The following is a 14,571-nucleotide window of genomic DNA, read 5'->3' on the forward strand; positions in this document are numbered from 1 at the left end:
CAAAATGAACAAACAATAATAATGACCAGAAAAGAAACATAATTGCTGAAAATTAAATCATAAAAATAAAATAAGTATTGTGGTACAAAAAAGGGAAAATAAGCACACTTCTTTTTTTTCAATGGTTCCAAAATCTACATAATGGTTTAGACTTCGATCCTTTGGTTATGGTCTGGTAGAATATTTTTTTGTTACCTTATTATTTTTTAACAGTTTTATTGAGGCTCAATTGACATATAACATGGTCTGAGTTTCAGCTGTACAATGTCATGATTTGGTATATGTGTATGTTGCAAAATGATTACCCAGTAAGTTACCATCCATCACCTTGCCTGGTTACAAAGTTTTTTCTTGTACTAAGAACTTTTTTTTTTTTTTTTTTAAGATTTTATTTATTTATTTAAGACAGAGAATGAGAGAGAGCACATGAGAGGGGTTAGGGTCAGAGGGAGAAGCAGACTCCCTGCCGAGCAGGGAGCCCGATGTGGGACTCGATCCCGGGACTCCAGGATCATGACCTGAGCCGAAGGCAGTCGCTTAACCAACTGAGCCACCCAGGCGCCCCTGTACTAAGAAATTTTAAGAACTTTTAAGATCTACTCTCTTAGCCGTAGATGTCTGGGACATTCTGATACAATAGTTTATGTCAATAATTGTCCAGTAACCAACAAGCAGGTTTTAATAAAACTGAAGCATCTACAAAAGGCACAGTTCAAGCAACTACTAAATCACACCACTTTTGTACATTTTATGTTCTTGATATACTCTTTAGTTTTAAAATAAGCAATGACAAGAGAATACATTTCATTTTCAAGATATTCAAATTCAGCACACAGCTGCTGGTAGGAACTAAAATAAGCAGGAAAGAAGGGGCATAACCAGAGCCTGGTTCTTCCCGGGCACCTCTCCGTTTGCTTCAAGTCTCGGGGTGAAGGAGGACGCACAACCCCAGAGTCGGCGAGCAAAACCACGGCTTCTCCGCGGTGACTTTCATGTGCAATACAGTGTTATTAATGTGCAATTTGAAGCTTTATTATCTATTACTGAGACAGTGATAGTAGCAGATGTCTGCAATTTATACCAAAAATAGATTCCAGTTCATGTAGGAGTATTGTCATCACTGACCCTGTTTAGAACTGCCTGCACATCGAGACGATAAAAACCAGACTGGCTTTTAGTTGGTTTTATTATTCTTTTCAAAGCGCTTCAGACAATGCCATCCCCTCCCCTTATTGTCTGCTCCGGACAGACCCTCCCACTGCCTGGGGAATGTGACTCCAGCTTAGGACAAATAAACAAATCAAGAAACGAGAACCCCACCCCCAGGATCTGGTAAGGAGGAGGAATGTGTGCAAGCGATGCAGGCAGGCCGGGTGAGGACCCAGAGGGGGTCCTGCAGGACCAGCCAAGAGGGTCTTTGGCTTCATGCAGGATGGAAATCAAACATGAGCCAGCAGGAGGTGAAAGCAGAGTTTATTGAGGAGAGAGAGAGAGAGAGAGACAGACGGAGCATCAGGGAGACTCGGAGAGGAAAGGAGCATGAGTCTCGACTTTGGAGCCTGGGGGCTTTTACTGGTCCAGTGTACGTGGAACCTCAGCGTCCTGGAGGTGGTTAGAACACAGACGAGGGCCCAGGTGTCATCTCCTGGAGCCGAGGGTCTTGGCATCGAGATGTCTAGCGCCGGTGGTCTGGGATACGCATAGGATGGCTTCCTACGGTCATTCTCACCTGGTCCCGCCTTAGATGTTACTGTTCTAGAGAAATCATCAACTCCTTGCCCCTTACAAGGAGTACATGCTATTGGCCTTCTGAGGCATGCGAAGAGTGGGGTGCAGGTGCAGATCCTGGCAAGAACAGAATCAGGGAAAGGAGCAAAAAGCAGAATTTATTTTATGGAGGCCTTCCGTTTCCCTGTCTCACGAGGAGTCCTGCTTTTTCCAAATACCGATCTTAAAAAAACTCTTCCCAAACCTCCCAGGCACAGAAACGTCCAAGGCCACAGCTCCACCATGGTTAATATATGCCCTGAGCTCCTGAAATCCCAGGAGTGTGGGCATGAGGCGTTCCTTGAGCAGGGCTTCAGTAAAGGCTTGAGGTCTGCTCGGAGTGAGCTCTCTGCAGAGAAAGGCCTCCCGTGTCTGAAGAGGTCTGCTCCTCCCTCCCCGAACCCCCAGGACTCGCGTCCTCACCTTCCTGCCAAAAGTGTGTTCACACCTCCACGAAGTCTCCAATTCCCGAAAACCTCAAATGAAAAATTAGCCTAATAACTGGTAATCATTAGTTGCATATTGGATTTCCTTGGGACTAAAGCTAAACATAAACTGGAATAAATTGTTCTAAAAGGGAAGACAGGGAAATAAACAGACCAGATAGAACATTTTTTAAAGTGAATTAAAGTTATTTAAAACTGGCACTAGAGTCCTGTGGTAAACAGAGTAATAGCTCCCCAAAGATGCCTGTGTCCTAATCCCCGGAGCCTGCGAATCTGCGAAGGGTGGGCTGAGGCTCGACCCGACTCTGAGGACCTCCATCGCGAGTGGGTGTCCCGGAGCCCTGGGTCCCTCCAACCTCGCAGCTCTGGGAGAGAGCTGGACCTAAGGCCTTCCATGGAAGCCATCATCTCTTCACTAAGGTGGTGACCAGTCTCATATGGAATGTTCTCATACCTTGCAGTCTAGATAATACGCCAGCTACTTGGGCTGGAGAGGAACCGTGGTTTACCTTAAGGCTGGGTTCAGCATCAGTTTTCAGGTTTAATATTTTAATACTAATGGTAGTATGGCTCAAAGCAGTTTCCTATTACTGCAGTGACAAATTACCACAGATTCAGTGGCTTAAAATAACGCAAATGTATTATCTTATAGTTCTGGAGGTCAGAAGTCTGCACATGGGTCTCACCAGGCTAAAATCAAGGTGTCAGCGGAACTGTGCTCCTTCTGGAGGCTCTAGGGCAGAATCTGTCCTTGCCTTTTCCTGCCAGAGAGGCTGCCTACTTCCCCGGGCTCCAGGGACCACCCTCCATCTTCAAGCACGTCTCTTCTTACATCTGACTCTGACCTCCTGCCTCCCTCTTATAAAATCCCTTGTGATTGCTTTGGGCCCACCCAGATAATCCAGAAAGATTTTCCCATCTCAAGATCCTTTGCTTAATCATATCCTCAAAGTCCAAAGTGTCAAGTAAGGCCATTAGAGATAGGTTTCAGGGATTAGGATGTGGGCCTGGGATCGGGGGGGGCCTGCTTGCCATTTTTGAAAAATAATCTTAAAAATTAGCTCTGGTCTGCTCATTTCTCTGTCTCTTAAATGAAAGCAATTTGCTCCAGTTTATGTTTAGCTTAAGTCCCAAAGAAATTCAATATGGAACAAATAATTCCTAGTTATTAGGCTAATTTATGATTTGGGACTTGGGCTGTACTTGTTCACTGAAGTAAAAGTGGTTGGTAAATTTGTTCGTTGTTTTGATTTAGGCTGTGTATCGGTCTTTAAAAATGATTGAGGTAGTTTACAAACTTAAAATAGAATGAATTAAATTAAAACAAAAATAAGGCTCAATTAGAGAGGTATGCAGGCTTTCCCAGGCACCTGGAGATAGTGACTAGGGACACAACTTCAAGGTGGTCTGGCTGGTGGTCTGTCACGGTTTGGGTTAAAAGATGAGTCCATTATGCTTCCTGGTCACGTGGTCAAGCACACACCTATGCCCAGGCCTGGGTTCTGGGAGGTGTCTCTGGATGTCCCGAGACCCAGGCTCCCCTCTGGTGTGTCCTCAGGCCTCCACACCTGGGCCTTGAAAGCCCATCTCCAGATAATCTCACCCTCTCCTCTCCCCTCTTCCTCTCTGCTGTCCCCAAAGCAAACCCCCTTTCCCCTGCTCAAGGCTCCCCTCAGAGCTGCTCCAGCTTCCTCCCCAGCAGTTTCCCGGGAGCCCTCATCCAGAGATTAGTAAACATCCCTCACTGTGGGGTACCTCTTCGCCTCCTCACCTAGACTGAACCTCCCCCATGGGTCCCACACCTGCCCTCCAGGCTGCTTAGTGGAGGCTCTCTGTTCTTCTAAAGCCCACAGCTAGGGCTGGGGGTGAGGTGTGGGAGATCGACATTCTCAGGGCTACATGCAGATCCCAGACTCTTCCTCTTTGAGCCCCCACCTTGGCGCCACTCCCCAACGCCCACCTGCCTGGAAGCTTATCCTGAAGGTGCAAGTCCACTCCTACAGGGCCTATCCCCATGCCCCTCCCTTACCACTGACACACAGGCCCACCGTGCTCCTGCTCAGGCGATTCTCACCATCACCTTCCCGCGGGGACCTCCGGGGCATCCTCCCCATGCTCAGTCCACCCCGAGGGTCACATCACAGCCCGGTGCTCACGGGCGCACCCCATTCCCACGCGGACACAGTGACTGCAAGGCGAGGCTGCAGGAATTCACCAACCCCATCTCAGCACCGGGGGCCTTGCAGCAATTCACACCCCACGGTGCCGTGCTGTTCCAAACCTTTCCTGCCCTCCCAGGAGCCACCTGCATTTCTCTCTGAAGTCCCTACCTCCAACCTCACGGAGAAACGCCCAATGGAGTTTCCCCTCCCTCCGCCGTGGAGACTCGGGTTCGTGTACACACATCACGTGGCACTGCAAGTGTTTCTTTCCCTGACTGATTTTGCTCCAGCTCCACGAACACCTGGCAGGCAAGGAGGGTACACACCTGCTGTATTTTAGTTTATTCAATTATTTTTCAAGATTTTATTTACTTATTTGAGAGAGAGAGAGCGAGCACAAGCAGGGTGGGGGGAGAGGCAGAGGGAGAAGCAGACCCCCTCTGAGCAGGGAGCCCGAAGCGGGGCGCGATCCCAGGACCCTGGGATCGTGACCTGAGCCGAAGGCAGACGCTTCACCGACTGAGCCACCTGGGGGCCCCGCATATGCTGTATTTTAAAGGTTCTTCACCTCTCTGTTCCTAGCGTCTGGGGCATGGAGGGACTGAACACATCTGGGACTTCTGTCGTGCCAACTGGAAGTCCTATTTTTCTCAGATGTCACCTTCCTTGGAAGGAGATAATGAAAAATAACCTGCTTTGTGTTGTGCATGCTTTCATGCGAACACATTTCTAGACCACCTACTGTGTGTCGGGCACTGCACCCGGTCCTGGGGACCCAGAAATGACTGGGATGCCATCAAATATGTAGTGTAGCCCCGTGATGGTGTCGGATCATATTTATGGCAATGTTTTAAACTCAACTCTAATAGAAGGTTTCCAGAAATAAAGGTTTCCATGATCTTTTATGGAACAAGGTTTCCAGGATCAATGGTCGGTCCTAGGGGGCCTTGCCATTGCTCACAGTGAATCCAGAGAAGACCCACTCTTGAATTCCTTCCAGGAAGTCACTGTCCTCCTGAGCCTCCGTGGCCTGTCAGGCCCATGGGCACAGTGGCATCATCGCAGGGACCTCGCTGTGATGCCTTCAACACCTGAATGGGGGATGCCTGGCCCCCACTGCTCACAGCTTGGAGAGAAAGAAGGAGAAATAAAAGGAGAAACCCATGGTGGGATGGCCCATCCCAGTGCAAGAACTCCGGCTCTTTCTCATCCGAGCGGGGCCTCCTGGAGAGACCCAGGATAAACACGCACAGAGGCATGTCTAATAGGCCTTTTGCATCTGGCTGGAGGGTCAGCCTCCTCACCTTAGCAATTAGGAATTGCCAGGGGCATGGCTCCGAGGAGAGCAGATTAATGAACACTAGGATCTAGAGGAACTGGGAGCAAGACCGTGGTCATGGCTTACAGTTCATTTTTTTTTTCACTTAGTCCTTATATAATCCAAGTCTCACATGCCCACAGCTTGGAAAAGTCCTGCTCTTCTACAAGTCCTATTATAAATAGGCCCTTCCCTGCTTCCCCATGAACTAGTTCCCAGGGACAGCGACCCTCACCAATGGCAGTCAATTCTTTCGGTATCGGCCTCCATGTCTGAAATCACACTGTGCCCTTGGGATCTATTAACCCCAGTGGTCAGCTGGTGACTCTCCTCGGTGGTTGAGGACTTGGGTCTCTGTACGGCATGTATGTGCCATGTCCTCTCCTTCGGCCTTCCCAATGAGATGATGCAGTAACTTCGGCGAGATCAATAGCTAGTATCTGCCTTAACATATAGTAAGTTCGTAAATGCAGTTCCCAGCTGCGATGGTGAGTTTTGTGTCAACTCGGCCAGAACATGGCACCTAGTTATCCAAACAAACACTAATGTAGGTGTTGCTGTGAAGGTAAACATCATCTGCAGTCACTTGCCTTTAAGTAAAGGAGATAATTCTCAAGGATGTGGGTGGGCCTCATCTAATCAGGTGAAAGGCCTTAAGAACAAGACAGAGGTTACCCTGAGGTAGCAGATGCCTCCCTCCAGACGTAGCACCAGCTCCTGCCCGAGCTTCTAGCAGGGGCTCTACGGGTTTTGGACTCACCAGCCCCACAACCGCACAAGCCCATTCCTTCAAGCGAATAAATAAATACGTTTGTTTATTGGCATATACAGGATAATACTGTCTTCCTAGCTGTTTTCTCCGGGGGGCCTTGACGCCTACCATGCTAAGCCTATAGCACACGATGCTAACACTTCCTTTTCTACATCATTCTGTTTTTCTTGGAGTTATTGATGGTTTGGTTTTGGTTTGCCTGGCTTGGGACCTAGTTAACACTCGTTCACCCCCAACCCCCAAGGAGCACAGCTGTCCTCTCCTACCACTCCGCTGGTGCTGCCATACAAAACCTCAACTTACCCCCAAGGCAGTTCTCTGGGCCCCACAGGGCTGGCCTCCTGGGACCCTCCTGCTCCAAGACCAGGGGCGTCCGTGCAGCCTGCCTCTCCTGGGGACCCCCTTCCTGGATTCCCACCTTCTCGTGCCTTCTTTCCTCCCTCAGTTCAGCAGAGCACATCTTCATCGCACCCTGACAGAAGGTGACCAGAAGGTAATTGTTCCGAAATCTTTAACATCTGAAAATGTCTCTTTCTCCCCTCCGACTGAAGGGTGGGGGATTTCGAGGCTGGAAATCACTTTTCCTCATGGGGTCGAGGACGTTGCTTCATGGTCCGCTGGCTCCCAGTGTGGCTCTTGGCAAGTCCTAAAGCCTTCTGATTCTGGATCCCTGTGAGAAAGCTGTCGCCCGCTCTCTGAAAGAGGTTCTTTTTGTCCCCAGTGCTCTGGGATGTCCTGACGCTGTGCCTCAGGGGGGCTACCTGGATCCCCCCAGCTGGGCGCCGGCCGTCCTTCACATGGGAAGTCAGGTCCCTCAGTTCCAGAACAGGGTGGCCCTCCAGCCTCCCTTCCTGTCTCCCCTTTGGAATTCACATTATTTGGACCATGATTCCTTCCAGCCAGTTCTCTCGTGTTCTCATCTTTTTTCCTCTTGATTTCATCTCTTTTCTTTCTGCTTTGCTTTCTGGGGATTTTTTTTTTAACTTTAGTTTCAAAATTTTTTATCAGGTATTAACTTTCTACCCTCTCTCTCTCTTTTTAATCCCAAGATCTTTGTTGTTACTCTCTTACATTCATTTTCTAAAATTACTTTTGAAGCATCATATTTATATTTCATGGGAAGAATAGCTCTTCAGTCCTTCTGGGGATTTTGATATCTTCATGTATTTATTGTAACTTTCTGTCTCCATGCGTATTCTAGCAAGCCGACCAGAACCCCTGTGTAGGTGGATGGGGCCCGTATGGGGTGGTCTGGGCAAGCTGCTCTGTTTGGGGGATGCTTTCGGTGTTGTTTCAGATTCCCAGACTCTAACAACCTCTTTCCTGGAGGCTGAAAGCCTGAGGTTCTAGAAGCTTCCCCGCAGAAGCAGGATGGGTGTCCGCCGACTCCCCTGGGTGACTTCAGGATGGTGCCCCTGACCGGGGAGGTGCTGCTTTCCCCAGCCCAGCACCTGTGTCTTCCATCCTCAGGAGACTAACCTCCAGTCTTCTGCTGGAGGGGAGAGGGGTCTCCCGGCCGAGGGGGGCAGGGGGAGGAGGTTTAGGGGTCTCAATACTGTGACTGACTTCCATGCCATCCTCCTGTGTTTAACCCACCCTCAGCCCTCTTCGAGAGTCCTCGGTGCCCCCCTCCCTGAGCGTCTCAGCTCTGTGGCTCCAAACCAGCTGGCGCTTGAGTGCCTCTGCAGCAGGTTTAGGTTTCCCCATACTTTTTGGCTCTATCAGTTATGACCCACACCTCTGCTCTTCGGTGTTCAACTCTCTCTGTTTGCTCTTATCTTCTGTTCCATTTGCTCTTAGAGACTCATGACCAAGGAACAGAACAAACAACCAAAGTGAAAACCTTCCTTGTTGTCCCAGTGGGGTTTCAGAAGGGAACTGGGGGTGAATGCGTATGTTCAAGTCTTGGACTCTTACAGGATGCTTCCTTCACATGCTTTCTGTAGCCTTAGCAGCACATGTCCTGAAGCTTCCAAGGGAAGCTGGCTTCTGTAAGGACACTCTTCCTGGCCAGAGAACCCTTCATGTTAGGAAGTAAGTCTAGGCATAAGGAATTCTCCTTCCAAGGGGATGCCCGCGGTGCTCGGTTTCCACAGCTCACATCCAACACCTTTCCTGTACCCTCAGCTCTGAATGTGCCTCCCCAGGAGACTGGTGCCTCAACCCCTTCCCTCAAAGGGAGCTTCCTCCTAGTAATGAAATAGGATGCTGGGGGCTGTGAGCATTCACAGTAGAGCAGGTCACTCCCGGCCCTGGAGAAGCAAGAGTGTCTGGACACTGGCTTGGTCTCTCTGTGCTATGGTCCAGCAGGCATGGCATGTCCCCCCAGGGTGCTAGTCTCTGCCTCTGGGCTGGGGTCAACACGGAGCAGGAAGTAGTCCAGTTCAGGGAGGGCAAAGGTGGCTCATGAAAGCATCATGTTTGGTGTTGGCTTGACTTCCCCGTCATGTCCGTGGAAGCTCAATTACGAGCGTGTAAATAGTTCCTTAAAAAATCATGTATATGCTTTCACATCATGACTGGAGAGAGAGAGCTCGGCAGCCTGAAGTTCACTAGAGGGCTTGCGGCAGCCACCACCGACTTGCCCCGGGCTGTTTTCTGCAGTGACCTAAGTAGGTCGGTAGAGAAGCAAGGAATCTATGGGACATAAATTCCATAATTTTCATTTGAAAAGCTGTAGAGAGTCTTTAAAAACCACCATGTAACTTACATAAAATAAAATAAAACTCACCTATCTTTAGTGTACAGCGCAGTGAGATTTGCAACAACTGTGTGTGGTCAGCTATGTTCAAGATACAGGATGTTTGCATCCCTGGAAAGCACCCCTGTGCCTCTTGGGGGTCTCGCTGTGCTCTCTTCTCCTGTCCTCCACCCTCAGGCAACCGCTGACTGTTCTCCATCACTGGAGCTTGCCTTTTCTAGATAAACAGATCATATAATTATACAGTCTGGCTTTTCTCATTTAGTGTAACGTTACTGTGTATCAGAAATGTGTTCCTTTTTATCTCTGGCTAGTATTTCACTCTATGGATGTATCACAATTTGTTTTTCCTTGCATCAGTTGATAGACTTTGGAGTTGTTTCCAATTTCTGGAGATTATGAATAAAGCTGTGACAAACATTTGAATACGTTTCTCTGTGTGTTCATATGTTTCCTTTCTCTTGCACAAATACCTGGGAGCAGACTTGCTGGGGTAAGTGTCCCTTACGCTTTATAAGAGAACTACATAATTATACACGGTGTCTAGATGATACATGTGGCTATCCACATTTAAACTAATTAAAATTAAATAAGAGTGAAAGGTCAGTTCCTCAGTTGCAGTAACTAGGTGGCAAAGTGCCCAGGAGCCACATGTGACTAGTGGTCACCGTACGGGGTAGCGCAGACAGGGAATATTTCCACCATCGCTGGACAGCACGGGCATCGAACTTCAAACCTTGAGTTTCAGAATAGAAAGTTTCTCATTGACTTGGACAAAAGGATTCTTAAAGGGCGGGGGTAGTCTTTCTCACCGTTGTTTACATAAACAGTAACATCCTTGCCAAATCTACTGACAAGTGGCACATTCCCATCTTGTACTCATTTTGCAGAACTAATGTGTGGAGCAGTCCAAGGACCAAAGAGTCCAACAGCCTGAAGAAGTTATTGTTAATGCTGGAGCAGCCGGCTGTCCTTTTGGGGCAGCCACCCACGAGGACCCCCAGCCCTCCCAGCCTCGGCAAAGTCCTGTAAACAGCTGCGAGACCCAGGGACCCTATGGAATGGAGAGGGGGCTCTGCTCATAGCTGGGAGGATACTAGAGACTCCGTGACAGGTAATGTCATAATGGATGGGAATCACGATCTGGCCTCTTCTTTCATCGCTCTTTAAAACAACGCATGAAAGCCCAACTGATAGAACGTAGGTCACTGGTCAGCCTTGACACTTGAGGTTTCAAGTTCCAGCATCCTTAATTTAACAAAATTAACAGGGGTTTAACAAATAGAGTTGTTTTTTCTGACAACAGCCCCAATGGGTTTGTTTCACCTTGGCTTTTCCATATGAAGTTCTGATTTCCTGGCAGCTGGAGCTAATGGTGGGGAATCTAGACGCGGGACAATCAGGGGCATTGACTGTGGGCATGGCTCCGTCCCTTGTGTGTGGTCTTTCTCAGAGCAGGGAAGGAGCATCACAGAAGAAGGGGGTTTTGTTACCTCTGGGGCAATGTTGCATTTTGTGAAAGAAAGTATTTTAACCACCAATTTGAACAAAGCTGGCAAAACAATAGTCCTTCTTGTGGTCTTAGCGATTAATCTCCTTTTATGTAGGCGGGGAAATCAGATGCTTCGATGATGTCATCATTCAGCTAGGAACAGAACCAATGGAACCAAAGGACACCATTGTTTCCCTGACAGGGTGGTTCAAGAGGAAGCTGCGCTTGCGTTTTCTTTTCCAGAAAGAAGAGGGCACATCTGCAGTTGACCACCAATAAACATGGCTGGAATTTTAACATTGGGAGAATTTGCCGGAATGTCTGCTTTGTGGAAGTGATTCAACATTTCCAAAGAGGCTCCCCCCTCTGTCGTCTGCTTTCTTTTCATCCCCAGATAAAAAGAGTTCTTTTTTTTTTTATGGTAAGTCTGGTGGAATGTTTTTTTTCCCCCCTTCCCTCTATTGTTCCTTTCTCTTTTCAACTTTGGCAGACAAAGTCATGTAGGGCAATAAAGCAATAAAGTTATCTTATGAAAGGTGGACATTAGCAAGAGGAAAATGTGTTGTCTGCAGATACTTTGCGTGAAGAAGCTGAATGGCATAACAAGCCTGTTCTTGGGAGGAGCATGAAGGCTTGGCGCTGCCCTTCCAGGATGAGTCTGAGGAATTGAAATCTCCATGGCCTTGTGAGGAAGGCTCTCTGGGGAGAAGGGAAGGAAAGAGAAGACAGATGGGATAGGAAGAGGGAAGGGTACCAGACCCGACAGAGAGAGGCCTCCTGGACACCTGTCAGGATTTCACTTTGCGTACAACGCCGTTCACAAAATGGGCCACTAGTGTGACTATGGTCTGTTTCTACAAGCCCTTGCTGAGACCGAAGGGCACACCAGCAGGATAACAGCTGATTTCAGTAGATGGATTACAAAAATGACCCCAATTTTCCACTCCTTCTTATATTCATGCCTTTTGCAATGTAGCTTTACATTCTTTCCGTCAAGAGTTGGAGTATGTTTCCTCATCCCTTGAATCCAGACTGGTGTTGGACTTGCTTTAGCCAACAAATGTGGTGCAAGTGTCTGAACCTAGGCTTCAAGATGTTTCATGCTCTTCTGCTCTTTCTCTTGGACCCCTGCCTCCACTGTGAGAACAAGCCCGGGCTAACCAGCTGGAGAATGAGCTCCACATGGAACAGAGCTGAGTCTTCTTAGCTGACACCTCCCTAGACCAGCTAGCCTCCAGCCAGCTTGCAGACGTACACTCAAGCTGAGCCTGGCCAGGCAAACCACAGGTTTGTAAGAAGTAACACATGATTGGGGAACCTGAGTGGTGCACTCGGTTAAGTGTCCAACTCTTGATTTTAGCTCAGGTCACGATCTCAGGGTCGTGAGATCAAGTCCCATGTTGGGCTCCACGCTCAGTGTAGAGTCTGCTGGAGATTCTCTCTCCAGCTCCATATGCCCTTCCTGCACTTTCTTTCTCTCTCTCTCTCATTCCCTAAAATAAATAAATGAATCTGTAAAAAAAAAGAAAAGGAAGTAACACATGATTGCTTTTTTAAGCCACTAAGTTTTGGGGTGGTTTGCTACACAGCAATAACATAGAAATTCTTAGATAACTCTTTAGAAACTGAGAATCACAGAGGGCAAAGAGATGACAGATGACATAAAATCATAATAAAATCCAAACAACAGTTAGCACCGGCTTGTGCATGAGCTGTGGTTCCTGATGAAGCAGAACCCTGCAATGAGCTTTGCTCCCAGCTGGTGCAAGGGACATGAAGCATCCCAATCAAACTTCCTCTGGAGCGCCTTCTCTAGATCCCTCGGCTCAGTCAGCTCCCAACCAAAAGCCTGCATTCAGCATTCACGGGCAAGCCCCACTGCGGAAGCGAGCCATCTCTGACCTCATGTTCCATAGCCAGTCATCTGCGAGCTGGAAACTTAGAGTTACTGTAAGAATGATATCCGTTCTGTCCCATTCCTGTGTTCAAGATATCAAAGCAAGGATGCGGTTGGGTCCTTCGGTGTGAAATTCCTGATTTCCCTGGGTCTTCAGGTAGGAACTGTGATCAACCGTGCCGACAACACAGGAGCCAAAAATCTGTATATCATCTCTGTGAAGGGGATCAAGGGACGACTGAACAGACTTCCTGTTGCTGGAATGGGTGACATGGTGATGGCCATGGAGCTCAGAAAGAAGGTACCTCCAGCAGTGGGAATTCAACCACGAAAGTCAGACTGGAGAAAAGATGGTGTGTTTCCCTATTTGAAGATAACGCAGGGGTCATGGTAAACAAAAAGGTGAAAGGTTCTGCTATCTCAGGACCAGTTGCAAAGAAGTGTGCAGACTTGTAGCCCAGGATTGCATCCAGTGCTGGCAGCATTGCTGGATAATTTGGTGCATTTGTTAAAAAAAAAAAAAATTAAAAATTATTTGTGGGGCGCCTGGGTTGCTCAGTCGGTTGGGCGTCCGACTCTTGATTTCGGCTCTCGCCATGACCTCAGGGTCCTGAGATCCAGCTCCGCGTTGGGCTCTGTGCTCAGAGCAAAGTCTGCTTGAGATTCTCTCTCTCCCTCTGCCTCTGTCCCTTCCCCTGCTTGCACACACACACTCTCTCTCTCTCTAAAATAAAGAAATAAATCTTTAAAAAAATTATTTGCTCCCCCCCCAATAGTGATACTTACTTATTGAAGCAGAGGCAGACTAAAATCCCCTCACTTAGAGAAAAGAGCTGTTTACATATTGGTGGACATCCGTTAAACACGGCAGTGTGCACACAAACACACTCATACGACTCTCACAAATGGGCTCCTATAATATAAATGTAGGCTTATTGCTTTTCTAAAATGACAAGCTATCCTATGCCCTTTGTAGATCATTCAAATAACAATTTAACAATTCTTTTTAAACTAATTTTAAAAATTAGGGGGCATCTAAATTGAGATAGGACAGCCCTCTCTCCCCATAACTGCCCATGACAGGCTTGCAAATCTCTTTCCACTCCTCTATCATAACATTACCTCTTTGTAAGTTGGCTTCATGTCCTGTGTTCTAGAACACTGATTTGTTTTTCAGTGATGTCTGTTTCATTATCCAATCCTTCTGCTGTGGTTCTCGTTTTGATATTAGCAGTTTGTGTTGTTTATTGTTTTTAATTTCCAAGAACTCTTTGTCGGATTGATTGTTTTCATAGCAGCCTGTCCTTGTTTAGTGAACGTAGTATTGGTTCCCAAAACGCTCCAAGGATATTAATCTTTCTTTCTTTTCTTTCCCCCATCCAAAAATAACTGATCAGTTAGAAAAATCAGATAAGCAACCAATCTACATTTTATACACTCTCACTCCGTAAATAATCATCGTTACTTTTTTTTTTTTTCCTGTTTCTCTCCTTGTGTTAACTGTGTTTCCTGTGCTTGCCACTTTCTGGCATGTGGCTTTTCTTCAATGCCTTAGGATCCTTGCATGTGGGTTTGTACTCATTAGTGAAGATCTAGATTCATCAGTATTGACGGCTGTTGTGAGCATCCTTCACAGATATGAAGGTCACTGTTTTAATTCTCTCGTCATGGCTATTCCCAGAGTGCAACGTTTGGCTGCGTGTTTTGGGGGTGGGCTTGTCTTTGCCTGCAAGGCGCGTATGGCCAGTAGGGGGGTTCTCTGTAGTTCCAATGGATGAGGAAGGGGGCTGGTGGACTGAAGATTCTCTTTGGTGGAGAAAGATAGAATTTACCCTGGGAGCAGAGTATGTGGGTGTATGTCGGAATTGCTTGGAGGGCGTGTTAAACGTCTCCCAGGCCCCACTGGCTGTGTTTCTGATACAGAGGGCTTGGGGTGGGGCTTGAGAATTTGCCTTTCTAACGCATTCCCAGGGGCTGCTGCTGCTGGTCCAAGGTTGGCACTTTAAGAAACACTGA

General features: G+C 47.7%; 1 pseudogene; it reads left to right on the plus strand.

Moving 5' to 3' along the window:
• LOC110570926 overlaps nt 1-13,050 on the plus strand; it is a 36,327-nt pseudogene extending 23,277 nt beyond the window's left edge.
• Nucleotides 13,051-14,571: the final 1,521 nt, after the last annotated feature.

Source organism: Neomonachus schauinslandi, chromosome 3, assembly GCF_002201575.2.
Source record: "Neomonachus schauinslandi chromosome 3, ASM220157v2, whole genome shotgun sequence".
In the NCBI taxonomy this organism is placed as follows: Eukaryota; Metazoa; Chordata; class Mammalia; order Carnivora; family Phocidae; genus Neomonachus; species Neomonachus schauinslandi.